At 39.0% G+C, this 23,448-nt stretch overlaps 1 long non-coding RNA gene across 3 annotated transcripts in view; it reads left to right on the top strand.

The window, feature by feature from the left end:
* The first annotated feature begins 12,403 nt into the window (after positions 1-12,403).
* Positions 12,404-23,448, top strand: part of LOC123331783 — a 410,805-nt gene continuing 399,760 nt past the window's right edge. The window contains exons 1-2 of one of the 3 annotated variants that reach the window (XR_006548559.2): positions 12,404-13,360; positions 13,447-13,757. This is a non-coding gene — a long non-coding RNA (uncharacterized LOC123331783). The remainder of the gene's footprint in view (positions 13,361-13,446; positions 13,758-23,448) is intronic. The other 2 variants (XR_006640625.1, XR_006548558.2) reach the window with 2 other exon arrangements.

The following is a 23,448-nucleotide window of genomic DNA, read 5'->3' as shown; positions in this document are numbered from 1 at the left end:
ACTTCACACTTGGGACTGTAATACACAATCCAAATTTAATTTAATTTAATTTAATTATATGTAGAATTATAGGTAGAATTAAATTATAGATTCATGTTAATTTATTATCATCAGCCCCATTGCCTCAGTTTCTTTTAACTCTGTGTAAATTTCACCTTATCAGTGAGGTATTCCCTACCACCACTCTATTTAAACCAGCATGTCTCCACCACACCCCACAGCATTTCCTGTCTCCTTAACTAACATTTGCTATCATCATCCTTTGTGTTTCCTTATGAAAGGTTGCATGCAGCTGAGAGCCATGTGCTACACCGGGATTCGTGACCTCCGGAGGAGAGGACCGATCTGCGCCCAGAAACAAGGCTTGACCACTTCGAGATTTTTGTGTAAAATAATTTTATTAAAGTATAAAAGAGATAGAGAAAGCTTCTGACATAGACATCAGAAGGGGGGCAGAAAGAATGCCCCTTTGCTAGTTTTAACAAGGCATTTTATATCTGTTAATCAGATAAGAGAAACACCTCAAGGCTGAGGGAGTTTCACCAGGCCTCTCTCCCACAAAGTGCATTTTGAGATAGAACGACACAAGGTGTGTCATCCCCCGTCATAAAACAATTGACATGAATATTGGTTTGTTGAGCCATTATCAGCCCAAGGTTTGAGAAAAGGAAAAAAAAAAAAAGTTAGTCTTAGGCAGAACCAGGTGTCATCAACAGAGAAGGAAAAAAAAAAAGTCTGCCATTTGCAGTCTATTTCCTCCTGCTGCTTGGGGACCTCTGGCCTTCCTCCCTGTTAACCCTCTTACTTATTCTATTTATTGTCTGTCTTCCGCCACTGGAATGTAAGTTCCAAGCAGACCTGTATTTCATCTGTTTGGTTTACTTCTGCATCACCTAAACCTAGAGCAGTGCTGGGCACATAGGAGGAAATCAGTATACAGTTGATGGATGACCTCTGTCATTCCTAGTTATTTTTGTTTCTTTTGAGCCCAACTATGTATTTAAGATAAGAATTTGTTATACTTAGCATTTCCGTATATTTGCAATAGAAAGCTTTTCAGTTAACTTCATTTAAAATATTGTCAGTACAATAAGATAGCCTTTCATTCTTCAACTCACTCTCATCTTTTCCCATCAGTATCACTCCATTAAAATTGCTTTTACAAAGCAATTGCTTTTACAAACCTACAGAAGGGAATGGCTACCCACTCCAGTATTCTTGCCTGGAGAATTCCGTGGACAAAGGAGCCTGGCTTGCTACAGTCTATAGGGTTGCAAAGAGTCGGACACGACTGAAGTGACTAACACTTCCACTTTCACAACCATTGGTTAGACTAGATTATGCTGCAGTATCGATTCCAAAATTTCAGTGGCTTGCCTACAACATACATGTATTTCTTTTGTATACTGTATTTTGGTGGTAGGTCAGCTGACATTCTGCAACATGCCTTTTTCACTTCAAGATCTAGGCTAAATGAAAAACCGTGCCTAGACTATCATTATCTCTGTGACAGAAGAGAAAGATAGAGGGGGTATATACCTCTGCACTGATCTATGGTATGAGAATATTTAATAATCCCCCACCCCATAGACAGGAGCTCATAAAAGCGACTGGAAGAAAAAGCAACTAATATTTTGAACAACAACTTAATATTCCACCATCTGAAAAAACAATGTTACAGATCTTTGTTGCTAATTCCCATGGATAAGTTTTAGTCCTGTTCTTACTCAACTTATCACAATCATTTGACAGCCTGAAAATCTATAGCTATGGGATCTCTAGCTATAGGATGCCACCCCCTACTTCATAAAGCATTTTATTCACATGGCTTTCCTCAGTCCACACTCTTCTGGTTTTACTCTAGCAGCCAAAGTATATATGTGACACATATAATTGGCAGAATCTAATGTAAAGATGACCACATTTGGGTGTGGAGAAAAGGGAACCCTCTTATATTGTTGGTGGGGATGCAAACTAGTACAGCCACTATGGAGAACAGTGTGGAGATTCCTTAAAAAACTGGAAATAGAACTGTCATATGAACCAGTGATCTCACTGCTGGGCATACACACTGAGGGAACCAGAACTGAAAGAGACACATGTACCCCAATGTTCATCACAGCACTGTCTACAATAGATAGGACACGGAAGCAACCTAGATGTCCACTGGCAGACGAATGGATAAGAAAGCTGTGGTACATATACACAATGGAATATTACTCAGACATTAAAAAGAATACATTTGAATCAGTTCTAATGAGGTGGATGAAACTGGAGCCTATTATACAGAGCGAAGTAAGTCAGAAAGAAAAACACCAATACGGTGTATTAACGCTGCTGCTGCTGCTAAGTCACCTCAGTTGTATCCGACTCTGTGCGACCCCATAGATGGCAGCCCACCAGGCTCCCCTGTCCCTGGGATTCTCCATGCAAGAATACTGGAGTGGGTTGCCATCTCCTTCTCCAATGCATGAAAGTGAAAAGTGAAAGTGAAGTTGCTCAGTCATGCCCAACTCCTAGCGACCCCATGGATCACAGCCTACCAGGCTCCTCCGTCCATGGGATTTTCCAGGCAAGAGTACTGGAGTGGGTTCCCATTGCCTTCTCCAGTATATTAACGCATATATATGGAATTTAGAAAGATGGCAACGATGACCCTATATGCGAGACAGCAAAAGAGACACAGATATAAAGAACAGACTTTTGGACTCTGGGAGAAGGTGAGGGTGGGACAATTTGAGAGAATAGCATTGAAACATGTATATTACCATATATTAAATAGATGACCAGTCCAAGTTCGATGCATGAAACAGGGCACTCAAAGCTGATCCACTGGGAAAACTGAGAAGGATGGGATGGGGAGGGAGGTGGGATGGGGGTTCTGGATGGAGGACACATGTACACCCATGGCTGATTTATGTCAATGTATGGCAAAAGCCACCACAATATTTTAAAGTAATTAGCCTCCAGCTAAAATAAATTAATTAATTAAAAGAAAATGATCACATATTACAACTTGTCTTATATTCAGCTCAGTCATGTCTGACTCTTTGCGACCCCATGGACCACAGCACACCAGGCCTCCCTGTCCATCACCAACTCCCAGAGTTTACCCAAACTCATGTCCATTGAGTTGATGATGCCATTCAACCATCTCATCCTCTGTCTGCCCCTTCTCCTCCTGCTTTCAATCTTTCCCAGCATCAGGGTCTTTTCAAATGAGTCAGCTCTTCACATCAGGTGGCCAAAGTATTGGAGTTTCAGCTTCAACATCAGTCCTTCAAATGAACACTCAGGACTGATCTCCTTTATGATGGACTGGTTGGATCTCCTTGCAGTCCAAGGGACCCTCAAGAGTCTTCTCCAACACCACAGTTCAAAAACATCAGTTCTTCAGCACTCAGCTTTCTTTATAGTCCAACTCTCACATCCATACATGACTACTGGAAAAACCATAGCCTTGACTAGATGGACCACTGTTGGCAAGGTAATGTCTCTGCTTTTTAATATGCTGTCTAGGTTGGCCATAACTTTTCTTCGAAGGAGTAGGTGTCTTTGAATTTCATGGCTGTAGCCACCATCTGCAGTGATTTTGGAGCCCCCCAAAAATAAAGTCTTTCACTGTTTCCCCATCTATTTGCCATGAAATGATGGGACCAGATACCATGATGTTAGTTTTCTGAATGTTGAGCCTTTAAGCCAAATTTTAACTCTCCTCTTTCACTTTCATCAAGAGGCTCTTTAGTTCTTCACTTTCTGCCATAAGGGTGGTGTCATCTGCATATCTGAGGTTATTGATATTTCCCCCGGCAATCTTGATTCCAGCTTGTGCTTCTTCCAGCCCAGCGTTTCTCATGATGTACTCTGCATAGAAGTTAAATAAGCAGGGTGACAATATACAGTCTTGTCATATTCCTTTTCCTATTTGGAACCAGTCTGTTGTTCCATGTCCAGTTCTAACTGTTGCTTCCTGACTGGCATACAGGTTTCTCAAGAGGCAGGTCAGGTGGTCTGGTATTCCCATCTCTTTCAGAATTTTCCACAGTTTATTGTGATCCACACAGTCAAAGGCTTTGGCATAGTCAATAAAGCAGAAATAGATGTTTTTCTGGAACTCACTTGCCTTTTCGATGATCCAGCAGATGTTGGCAATTTGATCTCTGGTTCCTCTGTCTTTTCTAAAACCAGCTTGAACATCTGGAAGTTCATGCTTCACATATTGCTGAAGCCTGGCTTGGAGAATCTTGAGCATTACTTTACTAGTGTATGAGATGAGTGCAATTGTGAAGTAGTTTGAGCATTCTTTGGCATTGCCTTTCTTTGGAATTGGAATGAAAACTGACCTTTTCCAGTCCTGTGGCCACTGCTGAGTTTTCCAAATTTGCTGACATATTGAGTGCAGCACTTTCACAGGATCATCTTTTAGGATTTGAAATAGCTCAACTGGAATTCCATCACCTCCACTAACTTTGTTCATAGTGATTTTTCCTAAGGCCCACTTGATTTCGCATTCCAGGATGTCTGGCTCTAGGTGAGTGAGTACACGCTGCTGATTGTCTGGGTCGTGAAGATCTTTTTTGTACAGTTCTTCTGTGTATTCTTGCCACCTCTTCTTGATGTCTTGCACTTCTGTTAGGTCCATACCTTTTCTGTCCTTTCTTGAGCCCATCTTTACATGAAATGCTCCCTTGGTATCTCTAATTTTCTTAAAGAGATCTCTAATCTTTCCCATTCTATTGTTTTCCTCTATTTATTTTCACTGATCATTGAGGAATGCTTTCTTATCTCTCCTTGCTATTCTTTGGAACTCTGCATTCAAATGGGTATATCTTTCCTTTTCTCTTTTGCTTTTTGCTTCTCTTCTTTTCACAGCTATTTGTAAGGGCTCCTCAGACAGCCATTTTGCTTTTTTGCATTTCTTTTTCTTGGGGATGGTCTTGATCCCTGTCTCCTGTACAACGTCATGAACCTCCGTCCACAGTTCATCAGGCACTCTATCAGATCCAGTCCCTTAAATCTAGTTCTCACTTCCACTGTATAATCATAAGGTATTTGATTTAGGTCGTACCTGAATGGTCTAGTGGCTTTCCCTACTTTCTTCAATTTAAGTCTGAATTTGGCAATAAGGAGTTCATGACCTGAGCCACAGTCCGCTCCTGGTCTTGTTTTTGCTGACTGTTTATAGCTTCTCCATCTTTGGCTGCAAAGAATATAATCGATCCGATTTCGGTGTTGACCATCTGGTGATGTCCATGTGTAGAGTCTTCTCTTGTGTTGTTGGAAGAGGGTGTTTTTGTTCTTTTGACAAAACTCTATTAGCCTTTGCCCTGGTTCATTTTATACTCCAAGGCAAAATTTGCCTGTTACTCCAGGTGTTTCTTGACTACCTACTTTTGAATTCCAGTCCCCTATAATGACAATAACATCTTTTTTGGGTGTTAGTTTTAAAAGGTCTTGTAGGTCTTCTTAGAACCATTCAACTTCAGCTTCTGTCTTATATTAAAAAATCATAAACTTATCTTCATCATTGTAAAGAAAACCACAGCCAATTATCTTTCAAGTGTTAGTGAGAATGATGTTATTAATATTGACTTTAACCTTGAGAAGAGGAACTTTTCAAGTGCTTAGCCCTATTGTTGTAGCCACACGTTCTGGGAAACAAACTCACTCAGAAGGACAATGAAGATAGTGAAGTGCAGTTTATGACACCACCGGGCCCAAGGCAGAGTCTCCTCTTAGCCAAGGACCCTGACCAGTTTTTATGAAAACCTTATATACCCTAAGTGTATGTGCTCAAACCCACCTCCCCAAATTCTCTGAAACTAGTTTGAACAAAGGAAAAGAAAGATACAATCAAAGTTAACCCATGATTCATATGCCTCAAACCCATGATTCCTATGCCTTAACGCTAGGTAACAGTGGACAATTATCAATAGGCCTGTGGTCATACCCCAATAAGCATAATAGAATTTATGATTCTCTTCAGTTGCACAGATAATTAGGGTATTCTTTTAGGCACTGGAGAGTGTAGGTATGAGCCATGGGGCTCTTCCAGCTGGGGGGTCTGGTTTTTTCCATAGATACTGGGCATATAGCTCAAAGTCCACAGTCTGGCCCAAGATGGAGTCCTGCTTTCAAGATGGAGCCTGTTCTGTCTGTTTTCTCGTTCACTATGCTAAAAATTGTGTGAATAATCTTAATCAATTTCATTTGTTCTTTGAATTTAAAGAGGTTTTATGTTAATATTTGCAATCATCACTTAATGTGGTTTCTTCTACTCTTCCAGTAAGCATAAACTCAAGATGAGTTAAATAGCTTTATAAACATGAAAATAGCTTCATAATAATCAAAGCACTGGGTTATGTATTCTATCTGACAGGTGTATAATATAGTTCTTTCAAAATGCAATTGTGTAAAATGTAATATGACATGATTTAATCATATGATCACACATTTAAAACTATGTTTATTTTGATGATGTTTTGCTAAATACATAATCTGTTGCTGGAGAGTCTGCATCTTAGATAACTTTCTGCAATGTCAATAAGCAAATACTAGTTGATATTTTGGAGAAGGCAATGGCAACCCATTCCAGTACTCTTGCCTGGAAAATCTCATGGGTGGAGGAGGCTTGTAGGCTGTAGTCCATGGGGTCGTGAAGAGTTGGACAAGACTGAGCGACTTCACTTTCACTTTTCACTTCCATGCATTGGAGAAGGAGGTGGCAACCCACTCCAGTGTTCTTGCCTGGAGAATCCCAAGGATGGGGGAGCCTGGTGGGCTGCCGTCTATGGGGTCGCACAGAGTTGGATATGACTGAAGCGACTTAGCAGCAGCAGCAGTTGATATTTTGATGTTACAAATATTACTTCTTAGAAAAATATGGGGAAGTATCCATAGTCTTGACATCAAGATTACCACTATTGCCAATTAGTACTAGTTTTATGTCCTCTCTTTTCTACTTTCCGTATTCCTAAAATGAAGGAATTGAGTGAGATGATCTACAAAGCCTTTTCCAACAGTTTCTGCTTTTACTTGCTGCAAAAGTCCAATGACTTTTATCATCACTTTTGTAAAGCTAAGTCATATTTGGCAATGAATTTGACTAGCATTCCTCACAAATTATATGTCCCAGATTTTCTCTTTCTGCAGTAATTCCTTGGTGGTCAAACTCCATGAGAACAGTATTATCACTGTGGCCTGAAAACGCCTTTCAATTGCAAATTACAAATAATAACTTGACAGCAGAGAATGAAGCACTCTTTTCCTGAAGGCATTAGTTTTATGCATTTAAAAACCTTAAAGCATGATGCATCAGAGAGATGGAACAGTGTCATCAAGTAGATATTGCACTCAATGTCAGGGGATTTAGTATTAGTTCTGCCACCGACTATTCTTGCCTCAATCAACTCCATAACTGCCATTAAAATGGAAAATTCATTATTTAACTATTTTTCAGCTCTGAAGTTCTCCATATTTATACACACAGAGGCTCTAATCTTTATGTGGGCAAAGTAAACAAAAAAATAAAAAAAGTTAAATTTAGTTCAGTTCAGTTCAGTTCAGTCGCTCAGTCGTGTCCGACTCTTTGCGACCCCATGAACTGCAGCACACAAGGCCTCCCTGTCCATCACCAACTGCCAGAGTCTACCCAAACCCATGTCCATTGAGTCGGTGATGCCATCCAACAATCTCATTCTCTGTTCTCCCCTTCTCCTCCTGTCCTCAATCTTTCCCAGCATCAGGGTCTTTTCAAATGAGTCAGGTCTTCGAATCAGGTGGCCAAAGTATTGGAAATTTAGTTAGAGACTTGGAAATTTTTAGATTTCCATGGCACCTATATATTTAGCCTTCTGTAATTTTTGAGACCCAGCCCCCATGACACTTATGCTTATCTCATTTAATTCCCTGGCACTTTCAAGACATTTGGTATTTTTCTGCTTTACCTAAGTCCCATAATGACTCTATTCACTAGGAAAGGCTTTTCATTTCAGATCTTTGATTGATTTTCATTCAGTTCAGTTCAGTTCAGTTCAGTCCAGTCGCTCAGTCGTGTCCAACTCTCTGCGACCCCATGAATCGCACCATGCCAGGCCTTCCTGTCCATCACCAACTCCCAGAGTTCACTCAAACTCACGTCCATCGAGTTGGTGATGCCATCCAGCCATCTCATCCTTTGTCGTCCCCTTTTCCTCCTGCCCCCAATCCCTCCCAGCATCAGAGTCTTCCATTGAGTTAACTCTTCGCATGAGGTGGCCAAAGTACTGGAGTTTCAGCTTTAGCATCATTCACTTAGGTCTTTTATTTTTGTTTTGACTTTATAATAAACTGGTTAGATCACTTTTGATTGGTATAATCCATAAATTTTATCTGAATCTGGCAAGCAAGTTTAGACCATCTGTGAACTGATTAGCTTTCAACATTCTGATTTTCTCACAGCTGCCTGTGACAGGGGCACAGCTATAATTATGATTAGCAATGAGGTTGCTGCTGCAAAGTCACTTCAGTTGTGTCCGACTCTGTGCAACCCCATAGATGGCAGCCCACCAGGCTCCCTCGTTCCTGGGATTCTCCAGGCAAGAACACTGGAGTGGGTTGTCATTTCCTTCTCCAATGTATGAAAGTGAAAAGTGAAAGTGAAGTCACTCCGTCGTGTCCGACTCTTCGCGACCCCATGGACCACAGCCTACCAGGCTCCTCTGTCCATGGGACTCTCCAGGCAAGAGTACTGGAGTGGGGTGCCATTGCCTTCTCCAAGCAATGAGGTTAAGGTAGAGAATTGTTACAGAAATCTCAAACGTTATGATGATGCCTGATGAAGTTATTCCCTGCAGGACCCTGAATATATAACATGTTAGGCAATGCAGTGATGAATGCATAGGATATATACATATGTAATTTAAAAAAAAATATATTAAAAATAGCAACACCTTTAAAGCCTACATCCACACTACTAAGATGCTCACACTGGGAGAGGAATTAAATTTTCACAGAGCAATACCTCTGCTTGGTGCAACTTCTAAAAAAGCTGTTTCTGAAATCAATTCTAAACTCGAGAGTGAAGTAAGCCAGAAAGAAAAACACCAATACAGTATACTAACGCATATATATGGAATTTAGAAAGATGGTAACAATAACCCTGTGTACGAGACAGCAAAAGAGACACTGATGTATAGAACAGTCTTATGGACTCTGTGGGAGAGGGAGAGGGTGGGATGATTTGGGAGAATGACATTGAAACATGTATAATATCATGTATGAAACGAGTTGCCAGTCCAGGTTCGATGCACGATACTGGATGTTTGGGGCTGGTGCACTGGGGCTACCCAGAGGGATGGTATGGGGAGGGAGGAGGGAGGAGGGTTCAGGATGGGGAACACATGTATACCTGTGGCGGATTCATTTCAATATTTGCCAAAACCAATACAATATTGTAAAGTTTAAAAATAAAATAAAATTAAAAAAAAATAAACTTGAGGAAATTACTACCACAGGACATTTCCCTTCCTTGCAACAAAAGTGTATAAAGTGGTCATTACTGCATTTAGTAAAATTCCAAATTGTTAAATTTTAGCTGGTAATTGTTGAATTATTATTTATTTAATTCTAACTATCACTAAGTTATACAAGGTTTCTGTCTTTTAGTATTTGAAACATGTACGCAGGAAAAAAGCTACAAAGCAAGGTATACATTTATGTAAACCCAAAGATTTCAGTGCCTCACTTTAGGGAAACAGCAACATGTTCATAAGCATTTGACCTCTTAACAAAATCAGGAGGTGGTATGCATGGCAGTGGTACTAGCTCTGATGGTGGGTTGCCTAGGTTCAAATTTTAGTTTTGTTGTTACTGGCAATGTGACCCTCACTAATTGCAAACTCCCTCCCCTATTCTCAGTTTTCCACTCTATAAAATGGACATAGTAATTACTTAGTGGGATTGTTGGAAATAAATGAGATAAATACTTACAACGGACTTAGATGCTCTTGTGTTACAATTGGCTTGAGCCTATTGTTACAATTCTCCATAGAACAAAATGCTTTCCAAACAAGTACCACTGGTCTGCTTATTGGTGCAATATTTAATGCAGAAAAATTCTAGTAAGACAAAATAATTTAGGCAGACAGTATAAACAATCACACTTATGAAATAAATACTTCTGTGACTTTAATTGAAAATGCAATGTTTTACTGCAACCTTATTCTCTTTTGGGATGAAAAGATTTGACATTCTCACCTTTAAAATAAGAAGTAAGTGTTGTTTTGGTTGCAGAGAGGGAGCAGGCAGAATTAAGAAAAAAGTTGAGCTCTAAATTCAAATGAAGTGAAGGGAAGTAGAAAACTAATACTCAGAGTAGGGGCAAGTGAGGAAGGGTGATAAAGTATGAAGCCAAATTATAAGAGAATAATAATATGAATTTTTAAAAAATCACTAAGAGGAAAATCTGGCTTTGAGTTTTATCTCAATCCCTTAAAAACCCATCTCCAGAGTATTTAGACGGTGGGAATTGCAAGTGAGTATAGCCAAATCTAGTTAATATTAATTCTATTTAAACTACCATGACTGAACAAAGTCATTTTCTAATACATGATATAAATACGTATGGTTTATACTAATTGGCAGAGAATTATTTCCCTTGTATATATGTGTTCTGAAAGCACTTAGGTTAAATAATATACATTGCACAAATAACAGTTCTTTTTTAAAGTCAAATGTTTAAATAAAAAGTGCATACACTTATATAGCTTTACATTTGAAGATACCCTCAATGGCAAAGCAATGTCATGGGTATAGGCAGGAGTCATGATTTCAATTTGTCACATTAAACCAACCGTGGGAAAATGCCTCCAGTTGGTTGATTTCATTTTCAAGTTGTGGAAAATCAGACTGATTATAAGAAACTACTATTTAAAATTTAAAAAATCCAACTGTGAATAAATAGGTGTTGATGTTACCTCTTGATAGCATTATGTGCAATATTGTGGCATAAAAATTCTCAAATGTATGGAGATTCTAAGCAAGTAGAACAAACTGCCCCACAGAGAGTAAAGCAACAAAGCTATCCATATTCTGAAACATTCACCTTCCCAAATGTTGACCCTTTTAAAAGTTTGATGTTCCTGGATTTAAAAATTGCAAGCTTATGTTGCCAGTGGAGAAGTTTAAAGCATAAAATAAATTTATGCTCCATGATCATGAAAGCACACGTGTTTTAAATGTTCAAAGCAAGTATTATAAAAGTCATGTGTTGTTTGTATGGGGGCAATGGATAGCTGATAACCTTATAAATATATTGATTTATCACAGGTACTTTGACAGAATGCATGGTAGCCTAGGATTTTTCTTGTCATTTATTTTTACAAGACAATAGTTGAAAAATAGCTTTCCTCAGAGAACATGTTGACTAAATAAGACCATTAATGGAGACATATCACCATTTTCACCTCACTCACCATACTTTGCAACAGAATTATTTGAATTACAACTTTTAGACAGGCTTCCCAGGTGGCGCTAGTGGTACAGAACCTACCTGCCAATGCAGGAGACATAAAAGACACGGTTTGGTCCCTGGGTTGGGAAGATCCCCTGGGGGAGGACATGGCAACCCACTCCCAATATTCTTGCCTGGAGTATTCCGTAGCCTGGCCAGCTATGGTCCATAGGGTTGCAGAGAGTCTGACATCACTGAAGTGAATTAGCATGCATGCCACAATATCTGTCACAATGTATGATTTGGGGTAATGGTTATTTCAAGTGTGAACCATATGTGTAAATTTTGCAAGTTAGCAGGTTGACCATAATTTGCCATTAGTTCAGTCAACAAGTATTTATTGAACAACTTGTATTTTTCTAGAAATTTACTGAGTTGTGGATTGTGGAAGAAAGAGTAGGGAAAAGAAAAAGAAACCTATGATTTGACTTTGGTCCTAAACAGCTTTCAACCCCCAAACAAATATATGCTGCTGCTGCTAAGTCACTTCAGTCGTGTCCGACTCTCTGCGACCCCATAGATGGCAGCCCACCAGGCTCCCCCATCCCTGGGATTCTCCAGGCAAGAACACTGGAGTGGGGTGCCATTGCCATATTTGTTTGTGTATTTACATATTTATAATCAAATATATAAATATATATAAAACCAAGAGTGGTAGGAAGAGTTCTAAGATGGCCCCCATCAGCTATCCCCCCTGCCCCCGTGTTACTCCCATGATTATGTTACATAGCAAAAGAGATTTTGAAGGTGTAAATAAGTTTATATATTTTACATCTAGTCAATATAGTCGACTGTAAATAGGGCTACTATTCAGGTGGGCCTAACCTAATTACACGAATCTCTTTAAATCAATGAGTTTTCTCTGCATGGTAGCAGAAATCAGAGATTTAAAGCACATGTAAGTTGATGGCACTGCTGCTTGCTTCAAGATGGAAGGATCCATATGGAAAGGACCTTAGAGCAACTTCCAGTTGCTGAGAGTGACCCCCGGTTTATGCCAATCAGAAAACAGGAACTTAGTTCTACATGCACAGGAATTGAATTATGGCAAGCACCTGAATGAGTTTGGAAGAGAACCCAGAGCTTCATATAAGAATGCAGCCCCAACTGAAACCTTGATTTTTGCCATGTGGGGTCTTGAGTAGAGAACTTTGCCTAAAAGAAGGCCAGTGTGGCTACAGAATGGTGGACAAGGAGAGAAAAAATGGGTCGTCATGCCTTTGACCATTGTAAAATAGATTTTTTTTTTTAAAGCAAAGGAGCAGCATAATGAAATTTAAACAATAATTCAGTTTGCTAGTTATAGTATGGATTGGATTGGGTGAGGGATGGAGAATCAAAAAAGTTGAATTACTTTGGAAACAATTGTAACATACTAGGCAGTGGGTGAGAGTGGTTTGGACCAGGTGACAATTATTAGAGACCTATGGAAACTGTGTGATAATAAATTTGTATTAATTGGTAAGTAGTAGAATATGTCTCAAAGAAAAGTATAAATAGTAACATGTTAGATAGTATATTCTTGTAAGAATTTGAAGGACAGTCTTTATGGGAAAAGTGTTTGATGAGGGCCTAGAAGAATTCGAATTTGATTTTAAAAACAAGGTGAAGCCATACTAGGCCAGTAGTTCTCAAATTTGGCAGCATATTAGATTACCTGGGTGGTGCTTTAAAGATGCTAATAGCAGGGTTTCTAATTGGTTTGGATGCTACTTAGGATTGTTAAAAAGTCTCAGGTGTTTGCAGTAGACCAAGTAAAGAAAATCAGGCTCAACAATGAGAATGCTTGCGTGTGTGCTCAGTTGTGTCTGACTCTGCGGCCCCATGGACCATAGCCCATCAGGCTCCCGGGTCTGTGGGATTCTCCAGGTAAGAATACTGGAGTGGGTTGCCATTTCCTTCTCCAGGGGATCTTTCCCACCCAGAGATCGAACCAGAGTCTCTTGCATTGGCAGGCAGATTCTTTACCATTGGGCCACCTGGGAAGCCCCCACCAACTAAGATGGGCGTGATCCAATTGATTGAAGGCCTGAGGAGAACAAAAAGATGGAGGCAGGGGGCATTTGCTTTCTCTGAACTGAGACGTTCGTTTCGTCCTGGCCTACTAGATCAGCACTCCTGGTTCTTGGGCTTTTGGACCCAAATTGTGAAATCAGTGCCCCAGTTCTCAGGGCTATGGATTCCGACTTAACTACGCCACCAGTTTTCCTGATTTTTCCAGCTTGCAAGACGGCAGACCAGGGAACTTCTCAGTATTCATAACTACGTGAGTCCATTCCTATAATAAATCTTCTGTTTTACATATATCTGTATGTATCCTACTGGTTCTGTTTCTCAGGAGGACTCTGATTAATACCAATGCTAGATTATAACTGCATGAAACAAGTAAGAACTTTTCTAATTCTGGAGGGGTCAGAGCTAGCGGATGAGAAGGTAAGAATATGGGAAAGTATAGAGGGTGCCAACCATGTCTCTCTTCCTTACTCCAGAATTCCCAGCTCGGTTAATTTTCTATTCCTGCCATATTATTGCTGCCGGTGAATTAAGGTTTTTTCTTCGTCGCGAAAAAGGTTAAGAAAGTAAAGTTTAGTTAAGCAAGGATCCACTCTCAGAGGGAGAGTGGGCAGACAGGTGAAGAGCTGCGTTCTGAGGGGCATACTGGGAAAGGAGGAGTGAATTTTTTTTTTTTTTTAATCCCAACTCCTATTTCCCCAGAAGAGGGATTTTTGACGTTATGTAGCTTAGATCAGAAGTGTCATGGCATCAGTGCTTGATGGGTACTTCTTATCTGTAAGACTATTTTTATGAGAGCATAATGAGCAACAGGTTACAATCTGAGGCAGGAGATTCCTGCCTTTCCCCACCTTTCTCTGTTTGCTACCCGGACCTTTATCATCCAAGATGTGTGGTTTCCTGTCAGTCTGCAAGTTCCTGCTTTCCTTTGTCTGCCTATGGATCCCTGCTGTTTACAAGATGCATGATTTCCTGCCATCTGGCCCCAGCCCCCCTTTCTCTGCTCCTACCTAGCTACCTGCCTGCTATAACAGTATCACAAACTTTAGGGCTTAAAACAAATTTATTATCTCACACTCTGTATATGGCTGAGATGCTTTCTCTGCTAAGGGGCTCCAAAGGCTGCCTAAGGGTTGGTGGTGCTGTATTCCTTCCTGGTGGCTCTGGGAGAGAATCCTCGAGGTTCATCCTGGTTAAAAAGTGAGTTCATTTTCATTCAGCTGTGGGACCAAGAGCCTCATTGCCTTGCTAGTTGTTAGCTGGCAGTTCTCAGCTTCTTGAGGCCTTTGACATCCCCTGGTTTTTATCCCCTTCAGCACTAACAACAGCGGAGAGAAGCCCTCTCCGCGTTGAGATATCTTTGACTCTTCTATCTCCTGTCTTCTAAAGCATCTACCGGTTATTGTAGTTTCCTTTTCTAAGCCGGAGAAGGCAATGGCACCCCACTCCAGTACTCTTGCCTGGAAAATTCCATGGATGGAGGAGCCTGGTGGGCTGCCATCTATGGGGTCGCACAGATTCGGACACGACTGAAGCGACTTAGCAGCAGCAGCAGCAGCTTTTCTAAGCGCCCCTGTGGTTCCACTGGACCCACTTAGACAATCTAGCCTAATCTTGCTATTTAAGGTTAATTGTAATTAAGACCTTAATTCTATCTGTAAGTCCCTTCATAGCAGGTGTTTTGAGTTGTGTTTAATTCAATAGCCAGAGGAGAAGAATCTTAGAACATCTTAAAAATTCTGTAAAACCTAACAGCCGAAGACTGAACAGAGCTCAATGTAAAAGGAAGTATAAAATGAATGGCAGATTTAAATGCCAAAAAATGAAATTATTTGTTAGTATCTCAGATTAGCTGGAGAAGCTCTAATAACTGTCAGCTATTTCATCTGGGTTTGAGAAAATTAAGTCAACAAAGTTAAACAAGGTGGGCATTTTCTAAGTTTCTTTTCTGATTTTTGATCTCTTTCCAGTCTTCCTTAGAGAAATCATTTACCCTCATGGCTTCAACAATCTCTGTATGAATTTCTTTTGCAAATGGCATCTTTTGTGTTTGTGTGTGAGAGAGAGATATCCAAGTGTAGACACTTTAAAGTACAAGTGTTTCGGGGTTTATTATTTAAATAGCATATAGAAAATTTTGTAAATTTGTTTCCTGAAGCTTGCCAGTCTAAGTCAGAGTTCATAGAGATTTCATTAAGGTTAAAAAATAATAAGCACTGAATTTGGGTTACATACACATTCTGTTATAAATAGCTCAATAGTTTAAAAAAAGTCAATTAAAACCTCAAACATAATGATAGTAATAATATTTTATTTGCATATTTTATGGGAATGTTTTAAAGTCCAAATGAGATTACTGTATATTGAAGCAATTTGAAAAATATAAAGGACTATTCAAATGAGAAACGGGGATTTCTACCTGCACCGACAGAAAAAATTACTGGTTGAAAAAGATTTTAATTACAATTTTTCAATGCAGATGAGTTCAAACAAACTGAATCATTGTTTTATATAAATTGCATTTTTGCAGTTGAGTGACATCTATTAATAGTTATGATAACTATTACATTTGCTTTGGATAATTCTTGTTTTTAAGAATCAGTTAATTTTAAGAATTAACTGATTCTTAAAATAGCATATTTTAAGATTCTTCTGAATTCTTCTGATTCTTCTGAATAGCATATAGATTTGAAGTTTAAGCAAAAAATCATTTTCATGGTAACACATTGCAGTGTCAGTTCAGTGTTTTTTTTGAGCTATGCAAAATTCAACTTGATTAACTTTCCAATATTTTCAGTTCAGCAAACTATACATTGTAATCAAATATAAAAAAAGGAATGTAAACCATGCATTTCTAATTCATCTTTAGAACATCATATCAATATACAGTGTAAGCTCAAGAAATGAACAGACCTTTTACAGTCTGTTTTTTTCCAAAAAGTTAAGTTGGTTTTACTTATATGAAAATATAATAGGAATCATAAAACAATTTTAAAAACACTAATCTCAAAGCACAATAAATTGTGTTGCCTTTTCTTTTATAATGTCTATGGACATATTAACAGACTTATTGAAAAATCTATTATAATGGTTGACTGAGTAATGGTCCCCAAAGATGTTCACACAAACATTAGAATCTGTGAATGTTGTAGTATATGGCAAACATTTTGCAAATATGATTAACTTTTCCCCATTTATATGGGAAAATTATTCTGGATTATTTGGGAAGAACTTAAATGCAATAATCAATGTCCTTATAAAAAGGAAGTGAAGGGAAATTTGACTGATAGAAAAGAGGAAAACACAATGTGACCACCGAGACAGAGATAGGAATGATGTGGCCACAGGCCAAGAAATGCTGACAGTCATCAGAAGTTGTCATTTTTTTCCCAAAGAATCCTGAATAGGCAAAGCAATTTGAGAAATAATACAAAGCTGGAAGCTTCACACTTGCTTATTTCAAAGTATATTATAGAGCTGAGTTAATCACAAAGGTCTGATATTGAATAGACAGATGTTTACACCACTGGAACAGAATAGAGAGCCCAGAAATAAACTCTCACATATACGGTTAACCAGCCTTCAACAAGGACTACACAATGGTGAAAGGATAGTTATTGGGGAAACAGATATTCATGTGCAAAAGAATAAAACGGGACCTTTATCTCACACTATATATAAAAATTCAAATGGATTAAAGACCTAAACATATGCCTGAAAGGATCAAGTTTCTTTTCTGTATTCTTGTCACTGTGCTTTAAATTAATTATTTTATAGTCAGGTCTGCTTTAATTTGATGAAAGAAACAGATACTAGATTGACTTTTAAATATATTTCTATCACATCATGCTCTTTTCTTCTCTTAGAAGAAATTTTCCTCTTTACTAATTGCTGCTGCTGCTGCTGCTAAGTCACTTCAGTCGTGTCCGACTCTGTGTGACCCCATAGACGGTAGCCCACCAGGCTCCCCCGTCCCTGGGATTCTCCAGGCAAGGACACTAGAGTGGGTTGCCATTTCCTTCTCCAATGCAGGAAAGTGAAAAGTGAAAGTGAAGTCGCTCAGTCCTGTCTGACTCTTTTATGACCTCATGGACTGCAGCCCACCAGGCTCCTCCATTCATGGGATTTTCCAGGCAAGAGTACTGGAGTGAGTTGCCATTGCCTTCTCTACTAATTGCTAGGTGGAGCCTAATGCTATATATCACAACTTCAAATTTTAAGAATATTTTTTCTGAATGTTTTATTGGGCAGAGTCATAAAGGCATGAATTGCAAGTGACTTGCCATAATCTGAACATATCCAAATATCTGTCATACAGGAGAAGAAATAAGATATTACCAGCACTGCAGAATTCTCTTTCATGACCCCTTCATCACCTGCCCTACCTAAGGATAACCATTATTTTGACCTTTAATGTCATGATTAAGTTTCACAGTTTCTTGAACTTTATGTAAGTTAAATCATATACTATGTGTTCTTAGACATTTACCATATTTTGTTCAATATAATGTTGTGAAAATAAATTTGAGGACACAGTTTAGTAAACGGAATCAAAGATCTATGTGAACTCTGCACACCACTTCCCCCATGTCTGTTCTGAAGTGTTGTAGCTAGGAAAGTGAAGCATAAAAACAGCCTATTGAAAGAGAACTGTGGAGAGAGCACATTTTTTGCATCATACATTCTGACATTTTTGAATTAGGGGGAAATTTCTGGATAAGGAATTCTAATTGAAAGACATAGATCATGAGCAGTGGAGACTACAATTATCTTTTAATTATTGGACTACTCATAATAAAACTCAATAAATTCATTAGGAATGTTAGTCAAATATGAACAAAAAATAGAAGAATACAGTCTTAAGCATTTTCATTTTTATTTTTTTTTAATTTTTAATTTTTTTTTAAATTTTATTTTATTTTTAAACCTCAAACACTGTATTAGTTTTGCGTTTTCAAGAGTCTATAATTGCAGGGAAGGGTAGGCGTAGAAAAGCCAATCAACTTTTGCCCCTGTTTTTCAGTTCTTCAGAAACGTGTATATAAATTACAGAACTAGGTGATCAGAAATTTAAGATGGAAAATTTTTAGCACTGTTTGAATGTTTACAACAAAAAAATAGAAACCAATTTTATTCAACAAAGTACCAAGTTTGTAACATGTGACATTTCTCATTTTTTGTCTGCAATGGACAAATTTTTAATCAGTAGTCTGAAACTACAAATAGAACAAAAAATATCTTTGGATTTCTACATGTTAATTCAATACAAAAATTGTTTAAGAAATGGTGAATAAGACTATTAATGTAACAAACTATTAATATATTGCTTCTTAAAAGTATAAAACTATATAAAGAAATAATTATAGCAATGTATTGTTGGGTTTGTAATAAATATAGATTGTAATATGTAAAATAATAGCACATAAAGGGGAGCAAGAATTATATGTCTAACATTCCTATGTATCACTGGAATTAAGTTACTATAAATCTGAAACAGATTTTAATAAGATTTATATTAGGTAAGCCTCAGAGCAACCACTAAGAAAATAAGTTTTTTAAAAAGGGAATATCATTATAGGAATTAAAATGTTACACTAAAATATATTGACTTAATGCCAGCACAAGTCACCCACCTCTGTACCATATTACTGGCTACCCTCACCCTTCACCATGTTGGTGAAATCATTACACTTTGATTTCTGCCTCTATCTTCCTGCTTACACTCCAGTTTTTCCTGGTATTTTAATAGCTTGTTCCAACAGACTTTCAAGCACAAGGTTGATTATTTGGTTTACTAGGAGAGGTGTGGGTAGACTGTGTACATTAGATTCTGTGGCCATAACCGAAGTACTGGCTGGAATCTAGGGAAGGAATTGATGTAATGCCTAGTAAAACAATGACAATAAATTCCTGACAATGTAGTTGTATGTCACTTCAGGTAAGAAACTATATCCATTTTATAAACTTGTCAACTGGTAGTTCTGATTCTCTTAAGTGGATAGCAGAAGTGATGAGAAAGAACACACACTTCCCATAGGAGAGTAACACCCATTGAGAGAAGACCTAGAGATCTGTTTCACTCATTATACTTATTCAGGGAAATCCTTTTTAAATCTTTACTGTTTTCATGTGTTGGCAATTATATTTACTATATCAATGTTGAACACATGACACATGAAAATATATACATGTTGTTGTTCAGTAGCTTAGTCGTGTCCGACTCTTTGCAACCCCATGGACTGCAGCACGACAGGTTTCTATGTCCTTCTCCATCTCTCATAGCTTGCTAAAACTCATGTCCACTGAGTCAGTGATGCCATCCAATCATCTTGTCCTCTGTCATCCCCTCTTTTCCTGCCTTCAATCTTTCCCAGCATCAGGGTCTTTTTAATGAGTTGGCTCTTCGCATCAGGTGGCCAATGTATTGCAGCTTCACTTTCAGCATCAGTTCTTCCAATGAATATTCAGGACTGATTTCCTTTATTTTTTTTTTTTTTTTTTTTTTTTTTAAATTTTATTTTATTTTTAAACTTTACATAACTGTATTAGATTTGCCAAATATCAAAATGAATCCGCCACAGGTTTACATGTGTTCCCCATCCTGAACCCTCCTCCCTCCTCCCTCCCCATTCCATCCCTCTGGGTCGTCCCAGTGCACCAGCCCCAAGCATCCAGTATCGTGCATCGAACCTGGACTGGCAACTCATTTCATACATGATATTTTACATGTTTCAATGCCATTCTCCCAAATCTTCCCACCCTCTCCCTCTCCCACAGAGTCCATAAGACTGTTCTATACATCAGTGTCTCTTTTGCTGTCTCGTACACAGGGTTATTGTTACCATCTTTCTAAATTCCATATATATGCGTTAATATACTGTATTGGTGTTTTTCTTTCTGGCTTACTTCACTCTGATTTCCTTTAGGAATTAGGTTTCCCTCATAGTTCAGTTGGTAAAGAAGCCACCTGCAATGCAGGAGACCCTGGTTCAATTCCTGGGTCGGGAAGATCAACTGGAGAAGGGATAGGCTACCCACTCCAGTATTCTTGGACTTTCTTGTAGCTCAGCTGGTAAAGAATCCACCTGCAATGTGGGAGACTTGGGTTCGATCTCTGGGTTGGGAAGATCCCCTGGAGAAGGGATCCTTTAGGACTGACTGGTTTGATCTCTTTGTGATCCAAGGGACTCTCAAGAGTCTTCTCCAATACCACAGTTCAAAAGTATCAATTCTCAAGTGCTCCGCTTTCTTTATACTCCAACTCGCACATCTATATGCGACTACTGGAAAAAGCATAGCTTTGACTATACTAACCTTTGTCTTCAAAGTAATGTCTCTACTTTTTAATACGCTGTCTAAATTTGTCATAGCTTTCCTTCCAAGGAGCAAGCGTCTTTTAATTTCATGGCTGCAGTCACTATCTGCGGTGATTTTGGAATCACCAAGAAAATAAAGTCGGTCACTGTTTCCATTGTTTCTCCATCTACTTGCCATGAAGTGATGGTGTTGTAGCCACCCGTTCTGGGAAACAAACTCACTCAGAAGGACAATGCAGATAGTGGAGTGCAGTTTATTACACCGGCGGGCCCAACGCAGAGTCTCCTTTTAGCCAAGGACCCTGGCCAGTTTTTGTGAAAACCGTATATACCCTAAGTGTACGTGCCCAAACCCACCTCCCCAAATTCTCTGAAACTAGTCTGAACAAAGGAAAAGAAATATACAATCAAAGTTAACCTGTGATTCATATGCCTTAAACCCGTGATTCCTATGCCTTAAGTGTAGGTAGTTAATAGTGGACAATTATCAATAGGCTTGTGGTCATACCCCAATAAGCATAATTGGGGTATGTCCAATTATGTCCAATAGAATGTATGATTCTATTCAGTTACACAGATAATTAGGGTATTCTTTTAGGCATGGAGAGCCCTGGGGCTCTTCCTTCCAGGGGCCTGGTTTTCCAGTTGGTATGTCATTTCCATAGATACTGGGCATATAGCACAAAGTCCACAGTCCAGCCCAAGATGGAGTCCTGCTTTCAAGATAGAGCCTGTTCTGTTTCCTCCTTCAATGGGACCAGATGCCATGATCTTAGTTTTTTGAATGTTGAGTTTTTTTTTTTTTTATTTTTATTTTTAAACTTTACATAACTGTATTAGTTTTGCCAAATATCAAAATGAATCCGCCACAGGTATACATGTGTTCCCCATCCTGAACCCTCCTCCCTCCTCCCTCCCCATTCCATCCCTCTGGGTCGTCCCAGTGCACCAGCCCCAAGCATCCAGTATCGTGCATCGAACCTGGACTGGCAACTCATTTCATACATGATATTTTACATGTTTCAATGCCATTTCTCCCAAATGTTGAGTTTTAAGACAATTTTTTCACTCTCCTCTTTCACATTCATCAAGAGGCTCTTCACTGCCTCTTCCATTTCTACCATGAGTGTGGTGCCATCTGCATATCTGAGGTTATTGATATTTCTCCCGGCAGTCTTGATTCCAGCTTGTGTTTCATCTAGCCCGGAATTTCGCATGATGTACTCTGCATCTAAGTTAAATAAGTAGGGTGACAGTATACAACCTTGATGTACTCCTTTCCCAATTTGGAACTGAAAGGTTGTTGCTGAACTACAAAAGATGCCGGGATTCTTGGCCTCTGGAGAGGAATTCAATCTGGGGCCAGAGACAAGGCTTGATTGCTCAGAGCTTTTGTGTAATGAAGTTTATTAAAGTATAAAAGAGATAGAGAAAGCTTCTGACATAGACGCCCAAAGAGGGCAGAAAGAATACCCCCCTGCTAGTCTTTAGCTGGATGTTATATAGCTACTAGCAGTCTGCTAATTAAAGAAAGGAAATGTCTCAAAACCCAGAGAATGGCACCAGGCCCCTCACCCACAAGATGCATTTTGAGATAATCTTGGCATCAGGTGAGTCATCCCGGGCCATAAAATGATTGACATGCATCTTGAAGAAAGGCAGATTCCCATACAAATAGTTTCATTAGTATAGATTAAGAGAACAATGTATGAGTATAACACACTGGTTTGTCATGTAGGTTCTGAGCCTTTAGGGAGAACCAACTTGAAGACAGAGTCTGGGGTAAATACATAATACATTAACATAGCTTAAGACAAACATTTCCATAAGAAAAATGCATTGGTTAGCTCAAGGTTTGAGAAAAGTTAAGTTCAGATGGAACCAGGTGTCATAATGGCAACACAGAATTTTAAGAGAAACCTCTTTTTAAATTTGTATAGAGAAGGGGAAAAAATGTAACACGTTTGTTTCTTCCTGCCCCTTAAGAGAGAGAAAAAAATGTCTGACACTTGCAGCTTATTTCCTCCATTTGGAGACCACTGGCCTTCCTGCCTATTACCCTCTCAGAACCAGTCCCTTATTCCATGTCCAGTTCTAACTGTTGCTTCTTGACCTGCATACAGATTTCTCAGGAGACAGGTAAGGTGGTCCGGTATTCCCATTTCTTTAAGAATGTTTAGGGGATGACAGAGGATGAGATGGTTGGATGGCATCACCGACTCAATGGACATGAGTTTGAGTAAACTCTGGGAGTTGGTGAGGGACAGGGAGGCCTGGCATGTTGCAGTCCATGGGGTCATGGAGAGTCAGAAAGGACTGAGCAACTGAACTGAACAGTTTGTTGTGATCCACACAGTCAAAGGTTCAACTGAACTGAACTGAACAGTTTGTTGTGATCCACACAGTCAACTACATAGTGAAGTAGAAATAGATGTTTTCCTGGAATTCTCTTGCTTTTTCTCTGATCCAACGGATATTACAATTTGATCTCTTATTCCTCTGCCTTTTCTAAATCCAGCCTGAACATCTGGAAGTTCTCAGTTCATGTACTGTTGAAGCCTAGCTTGGAGAATTTTGAGCATTACTTTGCTAGCATGTAAGATGAGTGAAATTGTGCAGTAGTCAGAG

The sequence above is a fragment of the Bubalus bubalis genome, chromosome X, assembly GCF_019923935.1.
Source record: "Bubalus bubalis isolate 160015118507 breed Murrah chromosome X, NDDB_SH_1, whole genome shotgun sequence".
NCBI lineage: Eukaryota > Metazoa > Chordata > Mammalia > Artiodactyla > Bovidae > Bubalus > Bubalus bubalis.
This window is presented reverse-complemented; position numbering and strand designations above follow the sequence as displayed.